The sequence below is a fragment of the Cupressus sempervirens genome, chromosome 1 (genome assembly GCF_028749045.1).
Source record: "Cupressus sempervirens isolate cs-2001-9-10 chromosome 1, ASM2874904v1, whole genome shotgun sequence".
Taxonomy (NCBI): Eukaryota; Viridiplantae; Streptophyta; class Pinopsida; order Cupressales; family Cupressaceae; genus Cupressus; species Cupressus sempervirens.
This window is the reverse complement of record NC_143118.1, coordinates 209,307,821-209,313,820: the sequence shown is the minus strand read 5'-3', so window position 1 is coordinate 209,313,820 and position 6,000 is coordinate 209,307,821.

The window sequence follows — 6,000 nt, the reverse complement described above, 5'->3', positions numbered from 1 at the left end:
TGAAGCATGGGATGGAATTGGCCAGCATTCTTGATAACCAAACTGCTTTTGGAAAATCTCTTAAGGAGCTGCTCAAGGAAATACATGAGAACAGAGGCCCCTTTTTTGATGAACATGACTTCTTTGCTCATAGTCTCGAGTGGAAGAAATTCATGTGGATGGAAGGAGAGTTGGGATGGACAACTTGGTTTGATGATCATGATGATGTTTTGGAATAGCTTTTCTATCTCCTCTTTTTGTAATCTCGCTAGAACTGCTACTTAATGTGTTAGTTGGCTATTTCTAGCTAATTGTTGGACTTTGATCTGGTTGGTTGAGGCTTGCCTCCTCCCCTCTTTTGATACTGTACCTCTTTTTTGTTCTCTCGATTATTTAATTTTTAAAAAAATTATTTAAAAAACTTTTTTTAAAAAATTGAAATCAGGTTAGTTGTGAGGGGCCCAATTCTACTTTTGTAGTATAAAGATTTGGAGCTCTAAAACCATGTGGAAGTTGATGAATGATCAATTCCATAGCTTCCAAGAGTCACCTGCATGAAAATACCTATCATAGAAAGATAGAAGAAAAAGCTATGGAGGTTGGAATTCTCAGATCTATAGACAAGACATTCTTGATGAGAAAACAAAGAGATTGCTATTATAAAAAATGAATAGATGTTACAAAGAGAGATCATCCTTATAACAAAGATCAAAACCCTCACATGAATATAACCTATGTTGCATGATAATAATTAGTAAAAGAATTAATTATTATATGCCCAAAGTTTAGCTTAAGTAAACTAGAGATTATAAGTGACTTAATAATTAAATCATAATGATTTAATTAATAAGAAAAAACTTTATTACTCTAAAATTATCTTTTCATACATTTTTCTTATGGATAATTTGGCTTGAAAATGTATATGACTGAATTGAACATCCACATTGGAGATCAAAATGGTAGGGCTTCTTGTTTGGAGTCTATTCCTGCGGTGGAGAAAGGATCCCTATCTTGACCTAAACCAACTTGCAAATTCAAATTCTTAGCCTTTTTTTTATATCATTTTAGTATTCTGGAATGGATATGCAAGAAGACTACACATATGTGCAAGAATGTAGCACATATGTGCAGCTCTACACATCCATCATTTTTAACCTATTTATTAGTATTTTTACAAAAAGCACAACTTTAGAGTAAAAAAATGCATCAACGTTGCACAAAACCATAACTATTGAAATAATTCACAATAATAGTGAACATAAGCACAATAATATATTAGAAATAGGTAATACTAAGAGGGGGGTGAATCACTATTCTACAAAATTTTGCCCACAATTGGATACTATTACTTACATTATAACTTGCATATGAAAGTAATCCAACAATATTGAATAGTAAATATAACCATACAGATAGAGAACTCATAACACCATAATTTGTTAACTATGGAAACTATGGCCAAGGGAAAACCCCAGTGGGGATGATACCCACAAGATTATCCACTAAACAAAAGAATCATGTCAAGGATATTGACACTGTTAAGAGTCTATGAATTACATATAGTGGCTCAAGTCCTTGTTAGAGGACTAGGCCATATTAAAAGCCTCAAACCTGCTAGGACTTGATTCAACCCTATTAGAAGTTTGTAGAGGAAAATGAATGCAAGAAAAGCCCACTGCCCTAATATATAATACACAAATAAGTTTCTTCACAATAATAGATATACATACAATACTTGTCTCACTATTGTATCTCGTACTTGCTTAGATCATACATCAGATTTCATATCACATAAGGCTCACATATCACTTTTATTTTATTCACAATAGTTTGCATCACTTGCATACTTCACATTTATTGCACAAGATATGATCATTACTTATATCTTCCAGATTCTCAAAACTATGCTTAGTCACCCTTTCTATTTTTACACGCTTGACTAATTATAACTTAAGATGTCAACTCATCATGAATAAGTAATTATTTTGTTACCAAAATAATTCCTTAAGCTATACAATTCAATAATTGATATGCTTTGTTCTGCTCCATTAATTGCCTATATTGGTACTGCATCTATAATTTTGATTGTACAGTCCATACATATTTGTGCACTAACATCCGTTATCATGAAATTGTCAACCATCGATCCTCAACTACACAAAAGCTAACTCAAAGTTTTTCATCCGTACATACCATATGTGTCTCTATGCTGATGCAAACTATCTAACACTTCAACAATTTTCTAACTCTGAATACATAATGAAATATGTTATCATAAATAACAACACTCATACATCTATCTAGCAATATTTCCAACATAATATTGAACAGATCCATAGTTTTATAGGATTGCATAAAAGTGCAACTATATTGCATGGATGTGAAACTATAGCAAATGAAATATTAAAATTATTTTATGTATGTGAAGGTCTACTAAACAAATATACATGAGTAATGAATGAATGTGTAGTAGTAGTGAAACTTTTTTTATTTGATGTCTAGATCTTGATTTTAGCATTAGGGTAGACATATAATGAAAAATTAATTATAAGTCACACAATTTAAATTACATTTTTTAATACATTCTACACCTTTTTTATATGTTTCAGACTCATAGTTGTTAAAATAAAGATTTTAGGTTTTGGAAGTTTTGAAGAAGATTCACACTAAGTTAGATTTCAAGAACCATGAATTGAATACAACTTTGTATATTTTATGACTTTGTACTAAACTATAAATATTTTACTTTCTTGAGTTGTTCTACTCAATTTACTATTTATCAACAAGTGTTTGTTGCAAGTCATTGCCTATGTGATTATTTAGGGTTTAGTGCAGTGATCTAGGGATATGAGACCCTAGAAATGTTTCGTAGACTAATTTTTCCCTCTTGATTTATTTATTTTTATTTCAAAATGAATCTTGCTTTGACCATCAGAGGCTTATATATTTTATGGTTCAATGGAAAATAAAGTTTCTTATATTGTGTGATATTGTGATGTTTTTTCATGTGAAATACTATGATGATAGAGTTAGATTTTTAGAGTTAGTAATTTTTAATAGGGTTGGCTCCTAACAGGACTCATTTAAGAAGAGTGAAAATCAATAACTAGTTGCAATTGGTGGTTTTTCCCAAATTAGGTTTCCACGTTAAAATCCCTGTGTCAATTGTGTTCATGTTATTTCTTTTATATGTTTTCAACTAAGTTAAAGTAAGATCAATTAAAGATAATATCTTAAATATTTTCATGATAAGAATTTGCCAAGTTATTTCAGTGTTTATCGGGTTACAACATTTTTCTTGTATATACCAAGTGACAATTGAGATCATTTTTAATTTGTATTGACATCTAAGGGATTTGGAATTTATTTTTGTCGTAACTTATTCACCCCTTCCCTCTTAGTTACTCCTATTTATTTCCATCACTATTATCCATGTGTTAGTCTTGCTAACATGAGAAATAAGTGTCATCAATTCATCATCCTCATCATCCTCATCATCTTTAATAGAAGTACATACCATTTCATCTTCAGTATCATTTTCAAAATCTTTAGCAATATCACAAGATTCCTTACCTTTGTCTTTTTAGTCTTTGTAGCTTTTGAAATCTTTCTTGGCTTTGAACTTGTTGGATTTTCTGTCATCTTTACTTTCTTTGTTTGGACACCTTGCAGCAATGTGACCAACTTCTTCACAAGAAAATGAAATCAATGGAATTTTGCCTTTATATTTACCTTTTTCTTTTGTTAACCTTCCTACAAGTAGGGCTTCAACAATTTCAAGATCATCATCAGATTCTTCATCCTCTTCACTATCAGATTGTTTTCCTTTTGAGTTTCCTCCTTTTCAAACAAGGGTTAGTATTGCTTTGAATGTTGATTCTATGTTGCGAGATCTAGGAAGATACTTATTAAATTTGTCCAACTAAAAAGCTATTAACCTTCCCACTAGTGTATCCAAAGTTATATCACTTTTGGGACCAAATCTCATCTCTTGAATATCTAAAACTCTAGTTGCATAAATAGGAAGAAGTACTCTTAATACCTTGGTAATTACTTTTTCATATTTTATTTTTCCTCCTAAGGATCTAATTGCACTCACGCTTGATTTGATTCTCTCACTATATTTTGTAATTTTTTCATCTCAAATTAGCCTCTTAAACTCTCTAATTTTGGTCTACTCACATTGTTATCTCCTCCACAAATCTTTTGTAGCTTGTTCCACATCTTATGAGCAGTTGGATAATCTTTGAATTCATCAAATTCAACATAATTCGGAGTAGATGGAAGGTGATGAAGGGTGGTCCCCTTAATACCATAAACACTTAACATAAATAAAGAAATAATAACAAATGTGAGACCAAAATATGGACTTCTTATTATTGCTATGAATGTGGAATTACAGAATCCATAATTACAATATGCTAACCCACATGGGCACCTTCATTACAGTAATCTATGAGACTAAGCTGCGAATTACAACCCAGAATTGTCCTAGATAATGTTTAGGCCTTTCTTAAATAAGCAATTTTATACCAACTAGGAAGGTTCTAGATATTCAATCTTAATACCTAGGATTGATAGACCCTAACAATACATACAAAGTTGGCCAAATACATCTTTGACATTTATTTTGGAAATTTTGGGTAGCCCAACTTTTGAAGGCGATAACTCTCAAGTCATTACTCTAATTGGCTATTATAACCACTTTTTAGAAGTGCTAGTTGATGATCTACCAGCTCAAAATCGTGCCAATGCCCTTTTATTGAGTTTTTGGACCTCATCTGGGGTGTCTAAGGCCTTCAAAATTGAGCTCAAAGATTTTTCTCCAAAATTTTCAACCAAAAATCTGCAATAACTTCTCTTATACTTAAGTTGGAGTAATGAGCTTTCTATGGTAGACTTATAATACTAAAATGAACCTTAATGTACACAATTATAATCTACTGAGCTCATATGAAAAACTTACTAAAAATAACATGTTTCCTAAAATAGCAACCCCCTATCTACTAGTCCTTATTAAAATAGAAAGGGCTGAAAAAAAATATTTTTGGGTGATGCAAGATTACTCTTATACCCACAATGCTCCTGCATCAAACACCTGAGGTAATTTGAGAAGTGACTCTATCACATCTCAAGTGTTTAGAGGAAAACCAAGACAATTAATCTCCTCCCTTGCTATTCATAATGAATCCTCTATTGGCCTCCCTTTCCATTTTACTAGGTATTCCTCATAAGTTATGTTCCTTGTGCTTTTGCCAAGATGACTCTCCAGTATCTCCTCAATCTCCTTGGTAGCCGAACTAGCTGCTAGAATACTCCACTGTGATTTTGCAACTTTATCTCCATCACCTCCTTCATAATACTCTATCAAATATAAAATACTAAATACTGGTGAATATTCAATTCAGTAGGGAACTCCGCTTTATAAGCATTTCCAGAATCATGCCTTTTCAGTATCTTGCATGGTCCAAACTTCTTCATCTTTAGCTTATTATATGTATCCACTAGAAAACACTCCTTTCTGTTGGGCCCATTTATCGTTGCACCAAAAGCCATGACTATTAGTGAACATGGAACACCACATAATTAACCACCTATGGGTAGGGGAGCGCATCGCATCACCCAACAATCTCCCCCTCGACGCACATACTAGGTGCTTACGTGGATCGGGAAGGCACCGGGGAGATTTGAACCCATGACCAGGCCAAAACCAGGCTCTGATACCACTTGTAAGGAAACTTGGCAATAAAGAATATAACTGTTTCCACATAAACCATAATAGATCCGAAATAAACATGAAATTAAAATCCACATGCAAGAGAATAGAAAACATACCCACAAAATGTGACACAAGATATACCCTGGGAAACCCTCATTGAGGGAAAAACCCAGCCTCCAAAAGCATCCATCATCATGTATTATTTAGCAAAAATACCATTGCCATACAACCATGGAAGTCTTCATGGCCATAGCCACAACCGAGCAAACTATGTGAACAAGCATAAATCCACACATCCCATG